Raw genomic sequence first — 16,936 nt, forward strand, 5'->3', positions numbered from 1 at the left:
AGTAAATACCACCTCTGGCTGGCCCCAGGGTGGGGTGGGAATGGAGATTTTGCAGTATCCTTCCCCTGCCACGCCCACCAAGCCATGCCCACAGAACTAGTAGTAAAAAAAATTGGATTTCACCACTGGGTAATAGTATTAAGTTAAGTTTACTTTATTGTCATTGCATAATGCAGATATGGCGGAAGTGGGGGAATCATATCGTTTTGTGGGGGTGCGCGCTCGATGTTTACAGGCGATTGCGCACCCCGATCCCTCTGACTTTTCCCGTTCCCCAGATGGTCAAGACCCTCAGAGCCTGGGCCTCTGGCTTATGCTATGCAACGCACGGTCCGTGGTCAATAAGGCCCCCCTAATACACGATCTTATCCAGGGGGCGCCACGGATCTTATAGGCGTTATGGAAACCTGGTTGGGCACTGAAGGGGGTGTGCCCCTTGTTGAAATGTGCCCACCGGGTTTCGATGCATTTCATCAGCCGAAGGCTTAGGGTAGGGGTGGGGGGGTGGCAGTTGTTATTAGAGAAGGTCTAGAGCCGAGGGAGACCACTGTACCTCAGATTGCCGGGTGTGAATCCCTCTTTGTGAGGTGGGGTCATAGGTGTCAGATGGGCTTGTTTGTCGCGTACCTGGCTCCTTGCTACGTGACAGCTGCCCTGCCCGAGCTCCTGGAGGTGCTTGCTGGAGTGGCGGTGGAGACCCCCAGACTTATAGTCATGGGGGATTTCAACTTGCCATCATCCGGCACGTCATCGACAGCAGCTCGGGAGTTCACGGCTTCCATGACGGCCTTGGACCTGACTCAAGTAGTTGATGGCCCTACTCACATTGGGGGTGGCACACTGGACTTGATTTTTATCTCTGGTCAGTGGTTGAAGGATCTGGACTTGAAGGAAATAGTCACTGAACCTTTGTCATGGTCAGATCACTCTCTCCTTCGCCTGGACTTTCTGACCGCCACTCAACACCGCAGGGAGACGGAGCCAATACGTTGGTTCCGTCCCAGGCGCCTGATGGACCCGGAGAGGTTCCGGACGGAGCTTGGGCCGTTTCCTGAGGGTCTGGCTCACGGCACAGCTGAGGAACTAGTCGCGGCCTGGGAACGGGCCGCGGCGGGGGCTTTAGACCGTGTCGTGCCTTTGCGGCCTCTGACCCGGCGCAGGTCCCAACCGGCTCCTTGGTTTTCTGAGGAGCTGAGGGGGATGAAACGCCGGAGAAGACGCCTAGAGAGTTCTTGGAGGTCCAGTCGTTCGGAGGCTGATCGGACACTAGTGAGGTCCTATAGTAGGACCTACCTAGTGGCACTGAGGGAAGCGAGACGTTGCTACGTCTCCTCCCTCATTGCGTCGGCAGATAACCGCCCGGCCGCCCTGTTTCGGGTGACTCGTTCCCTCCTTCAACAGGGGGAGCGGGATGACCCGTTGCAGGGACGAGCTGAGGAGTTTAGTGGTTATCTATACGATAAAATCATTCAGCTTCGGGACGGTCTGGACCAAAATTGAGTAGATCCAGGTGAGACGTCGGAGAGCGGTCTTGGTGAGATTGTTTGGGATGAGTTTGACCCTGTGGCTCCTGAGGACATGGACAGGTTGCTGGGTAGGTTGAACGCCACCACGTGTTTACTGGACCCGTGCCCCTCCTGGTTGGTACTGGCCACTCAGGAGGTGACACGAGGCTGGCTCCAGGAGATTACGAATGCTTCTTTGGTGGAGGGAGTCTTTCCAGCCGCCTTGAAAGAGGCAGTGGTGAGGCCCCTCCTCAAGAAGCCTTCCCTGGACCCAGCTGTTTTAGGTAATTATCGTCCAGTCTCCAACCTTCGTTTCGCGGCGAAGGTTGTAGAGAGTGTGGTGGCATGTCAATTACCCCAGTACCTGGATGAAACTGTCTATCTAGACCCGTTCCAGTCCGGCTTCCGGCCTGGATACAGCACTGAGATGGCTTTGGTCGCGTTGGTGGATGATCTCTGGAGGGCCAGGGATAGGGGGTATTCCTCTGCCTTGGTCCTATTAGACCTCTCAGCGGCTTTTGATACCATCGACCATGGTATCCTGCTGCACCGGTTGGAGGGATTGGGGGTGGGAGGCAGCGTTTTTCGGTGGTTCTCCTCCTATCTCTCTGATCGGTTACAGACGGTGTTGACAGGGGGGCAGAGGTCGACCCCGAGGCGCCTCACTTGTGGGGTGCCGCAGGGGTCGATTCTCTCGCCCCTTCTGTTCAACATCTATATGAAGCCGCTGGGTGAGATCATCAGTGGTTTCGGTGTGAGGTACCAGCTGTACGCTGATGACACCCAGCTGTACTTTTCCACACCGGACCACCCCAACGAAGCTATCGAAGTGTTGTCCCGGTGTCTGGAGGCCATACGGGTCTGGATGGGGAGGAACAGGCTCAAGCTCAATCCCTCCAAGACAGAGTGGCTGTGGATGCCGGCATCCCGGTACAGTCAGCTGCAGCCGCGGCTGACTGTTGGGGGCAAGTCATTGGCCCCGATGGAGAGGGTGCGCAACTTGGGCGTCCTCCTGGATGAACGGCTGTCCTTGGAAGATCATTTGGCGGCCGTCTCCAGGAGGGCTTTTTACCAGGTTTGCCTGGTTCGCCAGTTGCGCCCCTTTCTAGACCGGGATGCCCTATGCACGGTCACTCATGCTCTCGTGACGTCTCGTCTGGATTACTGCAATGCTCTCTACATGGGGCTCCCCTTGAGGAGCACCCGGAGGCTCCAGTTAGTTCAGAATGCGGCTGCGCGGGTGATAGAGGGAGCCCCTCGTGGATCCCATGTGACACCTCTCCTGCGCAGACTGCACTGGCTACCTGTGGTCTTCCAGGTGCGCTTCAAGGTTTTGGTGACTATCTTCAAAGCGCTCCATGGCATAGGGCCGGGATATTTACGGGACCGCCTGCTGCTACCGGATACCTCTCACCGACCTGTGCGCTCTCACAGAGAGAGACTCTTCAGGGTGCCATCGGCCAAACAGTGCCGGCTGGCGACACCCAGGGGAAGGCCCCTCTCTGTGGGGGCCCCCACCCTCTGGAACGAGCTTCCCCCAGGACTTCGTCAACTTCCTGACCTCCGAACCTTTCGCCACGAGCTTAAGACACATCTATTTATTTGCGCAGGACTGGACTAGATTTTAAATTCGAATTGGTTTTAATGGGGATTTTACTATTTTTATTATCATCATTTTAATTATTCGGCCAATTATAATAAGTTTTTTAATGGATGCTTTTATCTGTATTTATATGTATATTTTTATTTGGTTGTTAACCGCCCTGAGTCCCTAGGGAGATAGGGCGGTATAAAAATACGAATAAATAAATAAATAAAATAAATAAATAAATCTTGTACAAAAAAATTAAATGCCATCTTCAGTGTACATTATAATGATAAAAATAAAACACAAACCCTTCACATTCTATACAACTGAATTGAAAACATTAAATTGCACTACAATACTAATACTAGAATTCAATTTAGTTACTGCCCTGGGATAGAACCTGCTTTTCAGCCTATTTGTCCTTGTTTTTATTATCCTGTACCATCTGCCGGATGGTAAATGTTCAAAAAAAAGGATGCCCAGGATGAGATGGATCTTTAAGAATGTTTTGAACTTTCTTAAGGCAGCAGGAGCTATAAAGCTCTTCCAAAGAGGGAAGAGGGCAACCAATGATCCTCTGGCCAATGACGTTGAACCTCTGGAGTGCTGTCCTATCTGCCACTGTGCAATTGGCAAACCATACACAGATGCAGTAAGTTAAAATACTCTCTATGGTGCAGCGGTAGAAGGCCACCAGCAGTTTTTCATTCAGTTGTTGTTTCCTGAGAAATTTCAGGTAGTATAATCTCTGCTGGGCCCTTTTGACCAGTGCTGCAATGTGAGCGGCCCAGGTCAGGTCCTCTTTTATGATAACACCCAGAAACTTAAAACTGGCCACTTGCTCCACTCAGTCTCCATTGATAAGCAAGGGCTGGATGTCTGATCTGTTCCTTCTATAGTCCACCATAAGCTCCTTGGTCTTATTGGTGTTAAGGACCAAATTATTCTCTTCACATCATGAAAGCAACCGGTCCACCTCATCTCGATAGGCAGACTCATCCCCCCGAGAGATGCATCCCACCACTTAAAATATGATAAGTATGTTAACTGAAATTTAATATTAATTACATCAAATCTAATCCTGGCCCTGTTAAGGTGCCCTCTGGATTTTAACTCCAAAATATAATTTATTTAGACTGTGTGAGACACTTTTGGCTTATTCTTTTTCCAGTATTGTTTTACATTCCTAATTTGTTGTCTACAAGAATTTAGCAACCAAAACATGTTATTCACATTAACAGCCAATAAAACATTTCCAGTCAATTCACAGCACCGGGCACAAGATTATTGATCGGTACCTTGTACACAATCAATAGATTGGTAGAGGAGTTTTTCTGCCTTTTGCCTCTGCAGTGGCCAGATTGATTTGTAATAGAAAAGCTGCTAATTGCAATAAAATGCCTCTTTTCATGAATTGCCTGCCCCAGGATGTTTGATCAATGAAAGCATTGACAGAGGCGAGTATACCATCTCCTATTTATAAGGCTTGATTACAATGTGTAGTCAAACTGCTAATAATGTTGCCAGAAAATATTTATTATTGTACAATAATGAATGTGCTAAAGCATTAAGGGCCAAATTAAATATTCTTCTGGTTTTTCCTTCCTTCCTTCCTTCCTTCCTTCCTTCCTTCCTTCCTTCCTTCCTTCCTTCCTTCCTTCCTTTCCCCTCCTTTTTTCACTCCCATATGTAATGCAACTCTAATGCATTTCGGCTCAGTTCAGATATTATGTGAATTTATGGGCACATATAGTGCAGGACTGTGGTGGGTTGCTAGCGGTTCACCCCAGGTCCGGAAAACCAGTAGGGGCAGCAGCAGGAGGCTCCGTCCACCCATTCAGACATCTCTGTGCATGCACAGAAGCGTTGCGTCCACCCAAGAGCGAACTGGTAGCGACCAAAATTGAAACTCACTGGTGCAGGACCACAATCACATGTGATTTGAATTTCCAGACATAGGACAGGAAAACCATGGCTTACAGCTGTTGGTTTTTAAACTTTTCTTTGCATGGATCAGTGTTGTAGTTATATTGTATAGCAGCTCCTTGAAGTAAAGAGCTGAGAATAAATAAAATTTGTAGACCAGTTCCAAATTATGCTTTAATAGCCTTGTTTGGAAAATCCTTTCAAAGTATCGTTCATCGCCTAGCATGGTGTCAACAAAATACTAAATCATGATTTGGTGTCATGTTTGAAGGCTGCCTGTAGATTTCCTTGACATAGGGATGTAAAAAAAAGGAGAGGGAAGCTTAATTATTACAAATTAGAAAATTGCAGCCAATTAAGCAGACTTCAATTTGCAGACATGGTTTCTGATAAGTTTCTTTCTGGCTCCCAATTGCATAATCTTCCTTGCAATGGGTGAGAATCAACCAATCCTCCAGGGCAGGGGTCTCCAATCTCTCCAACCAACTTTAAGACTTGTGGACTTCAACTCCCAGAATTCCTCAGCCAGCTTTGCCAAGGTTGAAGACCCCTGCTCCAGGGAGTCGCCTACAGATAGTCCTGACTTATAACCATTCAAAGTTAGGATGGCCTTGGAAAAAGTGGCTTTTAATTTGTACTCACAACAGTTGCACCATCTGTGTAATCACGTGAACATGTAGAGAGCTGATTGCAGTGGCTTGCAGTCATCCAATTATGTTGTGTGACCTTTTTTCTGATTTCCAGCAAAAAACGCCATCGGGGAAGCTGGATTCACTTAATAACCCCATGATTCACTTAACAACCACCATAAAAATTGTTGTAAAATTGGCTCTGACTTGACCATGACTTGCAATGGAAATTTGGGCTCTAATAATAGTCATAAGTCAAGGACTTATGCATAATAGTTTCTCAGTGACATGTGCATAAGCATTTAACAGCTCTAGTTTTCCATCGGACCATGTTTAATTCCTGAAGTGACGTTATAAACATGCACAGCAACATCAAATTATTATCAAATAAGCATCCATCCCCTTTGTTTTTGTTTTTTTGGGCACGGTATTACCAAAATAGATCTTTAACATTCACCAGTTCTTATATATCAGGGGTGTCAAACTCACAGCCCGCGGGCCGGATGCGTCATGCGCTGGCCACGACCACGCCCGGTTTAGGGGAAGGGGAAAAAAGTTGTGAAATGTCACTTGATGACATCGTGATGACAGGATGACATGTTAGATATTGTTCACCTATAAGTTATGTCATGTTGAAGCAAGAGCAGAAATAGCCATTAGAGCCCCCAAGTAGCCCTGCCACTAACACCCACATGTGGGGCAACATAAAAAAGTTAGATTCTCTTGTCAAAGTCAAATCAAATATCATTCTCTTGGCAACAGTGCAAAAATGATTTGTTGCTATGCTTTTTTTTGGCTATGCTGTAGTTTTTTTTAAATCCCTGTATCTTGCTCAGAATCAGTGTTGACAGCCAGATAAATCATTTAAATTAAACAAATGAATAAATAAAATGCATTTTTTGTTTTCCAAGGTTTCCTTATCACCACCCATCCCAAAACTAACCAGATCTGAGATTGCTGAGCCTTTTTGAGGTCCCAGAGATGGGATTCAGCTGGTTCTGTCCAGTTTGGGCAAACCGGTAGTGGCAACTGTGGGAGGCTCCACCCACCTGCCCTGATGTAACGCGTGAGCACTGCGCATGTGTGGAAGGCCACGCGCATGCACAAAGGTGGCAAGCACGAGTGAAGCGAGTGTGCGCACACACTCACATTTGCAAATTGGTAGGGAAGGTAAGTGAATGCCACTTCTGGGTCAGACATAATTGGTGAGATGGTGCTGTACTTGATTTGGAAATTCACCTATTAGGATATTTGTTCAAGCCAATAGTATTTATTGTTGAATCTGGCAGATGGTGTTATTGGCACCTTTCACTGCTATGAGTTTCTGAGGGGGGGGGGAAACTAATTGGAGAAGTTGCTTCCTTGAAATGGGAGAAGCCAGAGAGTCTGCAGATAGCTGGAGAGAAATTTTATAAATAACACATTCATCCAGGCACCTTGGCTATGTCGTAACCAAACAAATGCTAAAGTACTAAAATTCATCCATGAAAAAAAATTCAACAGCTAATTCTCTGCCCACAAACTGATTAACAATTAGAAGGAGAGAAAAAAATCAGGGGATATTTCCACACATTTCTAATATTAAGCCATGTAATATATAAAATTAATATTAAGCCATGTAATATATACTATTCCAATATCTCAGGGATTGCCACAAAGAAGAGGGAGTCAAACTATTCTCCAAAGCACCTGAGGGCAGGACAAGAAGCAATGGGTGGAAACTAATCAAGGAGAGAAGCAACTTAGAACTAAGGAGAAATTTCCTGACAGTTAGAACAATTAATCAGTGGAACAACTTGCCTCCAGAAGTTGTAAATGCTCCAACACTGGAATTTTTTAAGAAGATGTTGGATAACCATTTGTCTAAAGTGGTGTAGAATTTCCTGCCTGGGCAGGGGGTTGGACTAGAAGACCTCCAAGGTCCCTTCCAACTCTGTTATTTTTATAATTAATTTCCATGCAATGGAACAAGATGCAAAGAAGGAATGCAAGTAAATAATTTCAGATTATATATTTGCAAAGCTTCAGGAACAAATCTTCCCTTTTGCTTCAATTGACAGAATTGAAAAGTGGTTTCAGGTTGGGGGCTGACATGATTGTGCCTACAAAACAAAACTGCCAACCCAAGGTGTAATTCAATAATTAATCAAATTGTGCGTTATCCATCAAAGATGGGGATTGTAATGTTCTCTTTGGTCCTTAAAATATAAAATTGTATCCTAACCGCCAGGCAAATTATTTGTTTCTTGAAAGTGTAACAGGAAGCAAACATGGCCAGGATGCAGTATAACTCCCTAATAATGGAGCCCCAGAATGAACTAAAGCTGAATTTATGGGATTTTGTTACCAATCTATCCTCTGTGAAAAAAATGGATTTGAAGAGCCACATAATTACAGCAATGAATTATGCTCGAGGGAGGGAGGGAGGAAGAAGCAGAGGGAGAGACAAATAAGTGATTTGAAAAGTTGCTTGAAAGCAACAGTTAGTGATATTGAAAATCTATTTCTCATTTTGCACACTTAGGAAATGTTTTGCATCACATGATGTAATCATGTTCCTTCCTTCCTAGACCGAGACTCCTTATGCACGGTCACTCACACCCTCGTTACTTCCCGTCTGGACTATTGCAATGCTCTCTACATGGGGCTCCCCTTGAAGAGCACCAGGAGGCTCCAGCTAGTCCAGAATGCGGCTGCGCGGGTGATAGAGGGAGCACCTCATTGCTCCCACATAACACTTATCCTGCGCGGCCTGCACTGGCTGCCGGTAGCCTTCCGGGTGCAATTCAAGGTGCTGGTTACCACCTTTAAAGCGTTCCGTGGCTTAGGACCGGGCTATTTACGAGACCGCCTTTCTGCCACCGATAGCCTCCCAACGACCTGTGCGCTCCCACAGGGTGAGCCTGCTCAGGGTGCCGTCAACCAAACAACACCGGTTGGCGGCCCCCAGGGGGAAAGCCTTCTCTGTGGCAGCACCGGCCCTTTGGAATGAGGTGCCTCCGGGGTTACGCCAACTCCCCGACCTCCGGACCTTCAAATGTGAACTTAAGACTTTATTATTTCATCGTGCGGGACTGGCCTAAGCGTAATTTTTAATTGAAATTTTAAATGGGTTTATGTCGGTCTATGACCGTTTTAGTTTGATTCGGCCTATTAAATATTTGTTTTTAATTCTGTTTTAAACTTGTTGTTTATACTTTGTGTTTTAATATGGCTATAAACCACCCTGAGTCCTTTGGGAGAAGGGCGGTATAGAAATTAAATTATAAATAAATAAAAATAAATAAAATCCTTGCAGGGCATTCTACCATGCATTGGTTTTAGACATATTTTTAGTAAGGGCAGAATTTGACCAGGATTGAACAGCGGAAAGATAAAAGGCCTTGCAGGTCAATGGGTTGTGGGGGAAAGCCAAGGAGTATTGCTCTTTTGCTTGTATCTTTGAGCAACATCAAACAGATGCTGGGAAAGCATTGTTTTCCTTCTGACAGTCCCTTATTTGTAACTAAGACTTAATTATGGAATTTCAAGAGCCCCACATGATTCAGTGCCAAGCTATTACTCATTTTCCTCATTTCACTGCTTTATGAATGAGCAATAGAATATCATCCAACTTCATTGTGACACTTGCTATTCAGTAAGAAAACAGGGCACTAAAATCCTTCCGTATTCCTTCCTGCCAAGTAGAGATTTCTCAACTCAATGAATTTATAAACAAAAGGCTGAGAGCAAATGGGGCTTGTCATTTAACTTGATTTGTGCTGCTACTTTCAAAATTAATTTGAAATGCTTCCTTTGTGCAAGAAGGCAGAGAGACATCTTTTGTTTTACACTTGTTATGATGTTCTAGAAGTCAAACACTGGAGAGATTTCTTTGTTTTACCAGGAAGAAATGTATTTATCTATTCATTAGATGTGTGAGGTGCTGTAGAAGGTAGACAAGCTGAACAAGTTTCCTCCTCTAATAGCAGCTCAGGGGCTAGTTTAATTGGAGTAGCGGCACTGAAAGGAAAGGCTGCAATCCATCATTGTTGTGTCCAAGTCCCAATCCAACACTGTCTACTCCCACACATATCTCAGCCCTCAAATTCCGCAAGAAACTTTTGGATGAGAAGATCTCATTAGGAATTCTAATCACACAGCTATTTTTTTAAAAAAGCAAACACAATTTTAGGCTATGTCAACAAAGCTATCCTGTCTCAGAACTCATCTGAAGTACTGTACCTATTTTTTGGAATCTCAGTTTAGGTAGGATGCAGACAAATGGAAACGAGTGCAAGAAATGAAAGTGAGTCTGATCCGATGATAGAAAACTAAGTCTTATGAGCAGGGATTAACTATATATTGTCCAATGCTTCCTGTGAAAAAGTAAATATAATATTCCCTCATAATCTGAAGCAATGTTATATAATAAGTTTATCATTCCTGTGATGACCCTGGGCAAAGCATGGCGGCAACACAGTCAGCTGATAGCTCAAAATGACCCTTTATTGCTCCAACTTTCTCCCAAATGCTCCCATGTTTATGGCAAGTCTCAGAGCAAATTGCCCGCGCTCTCTCTCTCTCCCTTCGTCCCTCCCTCTCTCCCTCCCTCTCTCTCTCTCTCTCTCAATCTCCCTCCCCCCCTCTCTCTCACACACACACTCCTCCAGCAGCCTATGGCTTCAAGTAGTCTAGCAAATTGCTGTTAGCACAACGGCTTCAAGGCAAGAAGTCCAGCAGGGAAAGGGAATAAGTCAATGAGTCCAGGAAGTAAAGGAACAAGGAAATTAGTCCAGGAAGCAAGGCATAAGACAAAAAGTCCAGCAAACTCCAGACATCAGCAATGGCATACAAAACTCCACGAATTCAGCATTTGTTCCTGACAACCCCCCCTCCCCATGGCATCTCCTAAAGTCTCAGCCCCCAGGTGTGCCTTCTGAAGAGGGGTGGGGCACTCTCCTCCCAAGTTGTTAGGTCGGCCTGTACTGTTCCTGCCCCCTCTCCACTTTCATGCTCGGGGATCAGGAGGGGGCAGTCCTTGCTCATCACCTGAGCTCCGTCGCTCTTCATCTCCACTGCCTGTGCTCTCTCGGTTGTCCTGCCCCTGTCTTCCCTGCTGGCAAGTTGTCCCAAGCCCGAGGGGCCCCGGAGCTGCCTTGTCTTGCTCTTCCCCTTATTCATCCAAAGTCAACAAGGCAGCCCCCTCAGTCTCCATCGGCCCCAGCTCTGGCTCATCCTCCCTGGGATTCAGGCTCCAACAGGGGCAAGACAATTCCAAAGTGCAGGATGCAGAGTAATGGTCTGTGGCAGGTATTGGTAGAAAAGCTTCCAGGCAGTCAGAGTAGGTCAAACTGGGAATCAAACATTTAGGAAAAAGGTAGATTTTCTTTTTCTGTTCAATCAAGTGTGTGAGAAATGCAGTGAAATATTAGGCTTGGGTTTATTTTGGATTCTAGCACATATCCGTTTAGGTTCATATCCTATACTTAACCACTTCAGTAGAACACAATGTTATTAAACACAATGGAACTTACTTTGGAGTAGACATGAATAGAATTTAATGAATATCATGGAATTGCATCTATTAAGTTAGTATTTTTGTTGTTGTTTACTTGAGAGTATATACTTCACACTGTATTCCATTTAATTTACAATAGTTTTAATTTGCTTTCTGGTGCAAATGGCCATCAGAGACCTGATCATAAAATTAGCCAGATATATTTTCCAATTTGTTCTCAGAATCTCAACTAGAAGACTGTCCTTTCTCCAGTTTAATAATCTCTGCTTTCCATAGCAGTATAGTAAGATTAGCATGCTGCTGCTCAAAGTTTTTGCTTGCTACAGAACTCTCTCTTCTCATGGATGAGTAAGACAGCAATCAGCAATTATCTCATATGATAGATAGTAATAAAGCAAAACAATTTCTGTGATTATTTCACATACCCACATTGCAGTAATTTGCATTATAACATTGATTATCCTTTTACAATGGAAAGACATGAATTTCATGTTAATAATCATGCACATTATATAATAATTATGGAAAGGACGGAGTTTTCCAGTGAATATTTGGTAAACACAACAAACTGGCCAGCTGGTGCAATTGACTGATTCATCTCATTTACAGTGAAACAGACTGGACAACAATATCACAGAGAGTGAAATAATTATTATTCCAACTAAGAGCAAGTGTGAGTTTGAAGGTGTGAATATAAAATAAGCTATTTTTATCCTTTACCATTGTATAGGAGTATAACATTTCTTAACATGGGTGTCGAGGACATTTGAAATTTAACCATGTAGAAGATATATCAAAACTATTGTTCATATATTGTGATAAATTTTCAAAATATTTCCAAAAACAGATTACTGCCATGATTTCCATGCCAGAATTAATACAAATCCTTAAGGAAAAACAAAGCATCTTTGGTCTCAATTTATTAAATAACTTTCAGTTTTTTATAAATCCACAGCTGTAGACAAGGGACATGGACAAATCCATCATGAAACTCAACCCTGGTTCTTTGGCTTGATCCACAGAGAGATGAGACATAAAAAAGCTGTATACTTAGGCACAAGTGGTATCTGGTTAGCTGATCACTTATTGTATGATTTTTTCTAAAGAAAGAAGTAGCATTGCTGTTTATTTATTTATTTATTTATTTATTTATTTGCTTGCTTGCTTGCTTGCTTGCTTAGTTACGTGTATATAGCATGCTTGGATTTCCTTATAAATTAATTATTTACAAAGGGAAGGCAAGATTTTAAAAAATCAGAAATGCAATAACATTTAGGGAGGAAAGCATGATTGTCAGAGTATTAAGCCAATTAAATATGTTTGCATATGCAGTATCCATGCATACTGGAGGTTGATTGTAGAAATGTAGGGTGTTCTATTTTCATGAATTGATGTGAATGAATTATGCCATTTGAGGTTGTGCAATTCCCTTTATTCCCAAGAATGGAAACAGGAAAGTTGGAAGTTTCTTTCTCTTTTCTTTCTTTCTCGAGGAAAAAGGCTAAATTTACAATAAGCAAATGCATTATGTAGTTAAAAATGAAATAAAATAAGTAGACTAAAAGTAGTTATTTCGTTTTCTTCACTTTTGTTCCCTTTTCTTTTCAAAGTGACAACATCTGCTGCTTATACAACTGGAGTTTTCTAATCAATTTATATAACATTTTCAAACTAATTACTGTCATGACCTCCCCAAAATTCATACCTAATCAGTATTAAACATAGAAAACAATTTAGCAATTAAGAAGGCACACAGACACATCACATGCTTAAACTTTTTCTTTCTTCTAACTATTTTGCAACCTGTACAGGTTTCTCACCCAATAAAAATCCAATAAAGTTTGCATGCAACTTTTTTATTTGTTAATATTTTTTATTTTGAAACTACTTAGTTGACTTCCCATTGATCTGAATAATAATCAGTGGAACGCTATCTTTGATTTTAGTCTAAGATGTTTGTGTCTGTCTGTGTTCATTTGTTTTAGGGGAAAACAAAGCTATGAATAATAATGGCACAAGGAACTCACAACTGATAGGAAAGATGCAGTCATTAAATCTCTGATGTAAGATCTCCAGAGCCCTGTGTTTCAGTAGTGGGTTGCTACCGGTTCTCCCCAGTTCGCAAGAACCGGTAGTAAACATTTTGAGTAGTTCGGAGAACTGGTAGTAAAAATTCTGCCTGGCCCCACCCCCAATCTATTGCTGCCTCCCGACTCCCAGCTGATTGGCTAGAAGGAAAAAAATCAAGACTCACTTCTCGAAGAAGAGAGGGAAAAAAAAGACACTGTCCCTTTAAATTGAGAAGCCAAGAAGCCTCCCAACTGATCGGCTCGCTTCGGAGATCGCTTGGCAAAGAAGAAGGGGGGGAATGCTGTTGTTTTAAATTGACAGAGCGGCTAGAAGCTCCTCTCTGGGTCAGCTGAACAACAAATTGGATAAGAGGAGGAATTCTTATATGGTTCAATGTTTTTGAAGTTTTGGGGTTTGTGCAACATGGGCTTTGTGATTCTAAAAAGGTTTGGATGATTTCCATTGTGAAGTATCATGTCTTGAATGAGTTTTCTCATGTGCTTTGTGATTCTAAAAAGGTTTGGACGATTTCCATTGTGAAGTATCCTGTCTTGAATGAGTTTTCTGTCTGCTTGTAAATGGAGCCAAACTTCCGGCTTCCACTTTCTATGATCTCTGCTTACAAAGTTTCCTTTATGTAGCTGGCAGGAATGTGGAATTCCAGGCAGGTTCCTTGCTAGCAGCTTGATTATTCCTTAATTATCTGGTATATTTTATTTGGGAAATGAAGAGGGGGGAGTTTGATTCCTTCCCAAAACAGATTAGTGGGGTGGGGAGGAAATGGGGATTTTGAAGTAACCTTCCCCTGGAGTGGGGAGGGAATGGGGATTTTAGGCTTGCTGTCAAATATCAGCCATAATACTAATGATTGTTTTGAACAATATGCAGGTTGTATTACATGAATGGCTATTTTATATGTGAAATTATGACTGAAACCTATATAGGTTCACACTGTCAGGAAGTCTGTCCTTAGTTTTAGGTTGCTTCTCTCTTTGTTGAGTTTCCATCCATTGCTTCTTGTTTTGCCTTCTGGTGCTTTGGAAAATACTCTCCCCAACCCTTCTTTCTAGCAGCCCCTTAAAAGTCTGTTGCCTATCACACAAAGCATGTGAGCCATTTCCTCCTTTCAGTGGTCCGTGAAAGTGCATCTATAGCAGAGGTCTCTAACCTTGGCCACTTTAAGACTTTAAGACAGCAAAGTTGTGTGTTCTGCGCATGCGCAAGATGGCGGCGCCCTGAGGATTGGCGTCGGCGGTTTTCTTAGCTCCGACAGGATGGCAGCGCTCCTGGCCGCCTGCTTAACCGCTCATCCCCCGATGAGAAGATCTGAAGTTTCAGGCAGCCATGGGAGAGGTTTTCGGACCTCTTAAGCCCCACGGCTGCCAGGAACGGACCCGGGAAGGTGAGCGGCGGATGGCGGCGGCCATGTTTGTGGCGCCGGGAGGGTGGTGAGCTGGCCTGTTTTCTACCTTGGTCGGGGATGTTGGACCCTTTCCCTCGGCTGTGAATGCGAACTGCAGCGGAGGGGAAGTGGCGAATTGGAGCAGCAGCGGTTTTTCTTTTTGGCGTTTGGATAGCTTCTGCCTTTTTTCCATCTTCCGCTGCTGTCGTTTCCACTATGTGGCTTTGGCCATGAAGGCTTTATTGACTCATTTCTCTGCAGCCTTTGCTCATCCTGGTGGCCTTTTTGTGGCCTGCTATGGCCTGTTGCGGCCTCTATTTTCATCTGGGCATCCTTGTTTCCTCCCGTCCTTCGGCCCCTCGGGGGAGGCCTTGCCTTTTTGTGAGGCCTCTTGGAGGGTTTTTGGAGAGACTTGGAGAGACCTGGTCTCTGGAGCGAGCCGGACCTGGACATTCCAGGGGTGTTGGTGGTGGAGATGGAGTAACCCCTGGTGGGCATGGACTGGACGGATCTGGAGCCGGTTATTGGAGGATTGCCTGAGGCCGGCAGAGAGTAAGACAATGGAGGTATCTTGGCCTGTTTCCTGACCTGTTCTTTCCCCTGATACTGTGATATCATCGACAGTTTCCTGGCCTTTTGCGATCTTTATGGCCATATACTATGACTTTATGGGTCATCAGGAACTGAACTGAGAGGAGACTTGTCCGGGAACAGCAAATTTCATCGAGAGTGGACACGAAACACCAACCCCACCCTTTTTTCTCATGTTTAAGACTTGGCTTTGGACTACCTATCCTGGATTTAAGAACTTATATTTATTGGACCAAACTAAGATCTGGATCCTGGATATTGACCAGGAGATTCATCATGACTGTCCATTGACCGGATTATTATACGTCCGTCCTTAACTGAGGACTAATTTTATATTATCATCTTAGCCAATTTCGAGATGGAGCTAGACTTTTTGCCGATTTTATTATGCGATATTCCTCAATTGAACTCTTGCGCCTGCGAGGTGCCCCCGCCTCGCAGGAATGGCCCTCTACGTTACCGAGGGCCGGCCTCAATGACGGGTCTTGGAATCCACAGAGGTGGCATGCGCGTAGAAAGAACTTGTGGGGATTTTTAGATAGGGAACTTTTGGGGGGGGAGGGTAAGGGTGGGTGCTGGGGGTAGCCCGCCGAGGGAGGGGCCAGTCACTGCGCGTGTTTGCGGCGGGGTTTTAATAGGTCCGAAGGTTTCGGGGGAGGGTGAAGTTCCTGACGATAAGTGTGGTTCCATCTGTGTGGTTAGTGGGAGAGGCAGATATGGCGGGGGGGCCGTATCGAGAGTTGGGAGCACGTGTTCGATGTTTGAAAGTGATCACGTGCTCCGGCCCCTCAGTTCCTACCCATTCCTCGGGCGGCCATGATCCTCAGAGCTTGGATTTTATTTATTTATTTATTATTTAAATTTATATACCGCCCTATCTCCCAAAGGACTCAGGGCGGTTCACAGGCATATAAAACATCGATACACAAAATTAAAATAATCTTTAAAAAACTTATTCCAATGCCCTATCATTAAAAATAGAAATATAAATATTAAAATCAATTTAAAACCCCTATAAAATTTAAAATCTAAGCCAGTCCTGCACAGATGAATAAATGTGTCTTGAGCTCATGACGGAAGGTTGAAGGTCCGGAAGTTGACGGAGTCCTGGGGAGTTCGTTCAGAGGTGGGAGCCCCACAGAAGGCCCTTCCTGGGCGTCAGGCACACTGCCTGGCGGCACCCTGAGGAGTCCCTCCTGTGAGAGCGCACGGGTCGGTGAGAGGTATCTGGTCGCAGTAGGCGGTCCCAGAGATAACCCGGCCCTATGCCATGGGCGCTTTAAAGGTGGTCACCAAAACCTTGAAGCGCACCGGAAGGCCACAGGTAGCCAGTGCAGCCTGCGCAGGATGGGTGTTCACGGGGAGCCACGAGGGCTCCATCTATCACCCGCAGCCGCATTCTGGACTAACTGTAGCCTCCGGATGCCCTTCAAGGGAGCCCCATGTGAGGCGTTGCAGTAATCCAGGCGAGACGTCACGAGGCGTGAGTGACCGTGCATAGGGCCTCCCGGTCCAGAAAGGCGCAACTGGCGCACCAGGCGAACCTGGTAGAACGCTCTCCTGGAGACGGCCGTCAAATGATCTTCTAGAGACAGCCGCTCATCCAGGAGGACGCTAAGTGCGCACCCTCTCCATCGGGCCAGTGACTCGCCACCGATGGTCAGCCGGGTTAGCTGACTGTACCGGGATGCCGCATCCACAGCCACTCCGTCTTGGAGGATTGAG

The sequence above is a fragment of the Ahaetulla prasina genome, chromosome 2, assembly GCF_028640845.1.
Source record: "Ahaetulla prasina isolate Xishuangbanna chromosome 2, ASM2864084v1, whole genome shotgun sequence".
Lineage (NCBI taxonomy): Eukaryota > Metazoa > Chordata > Lepidosauria > Squamata > Colubridae > Ahaetulla > Ahaetulla prasina.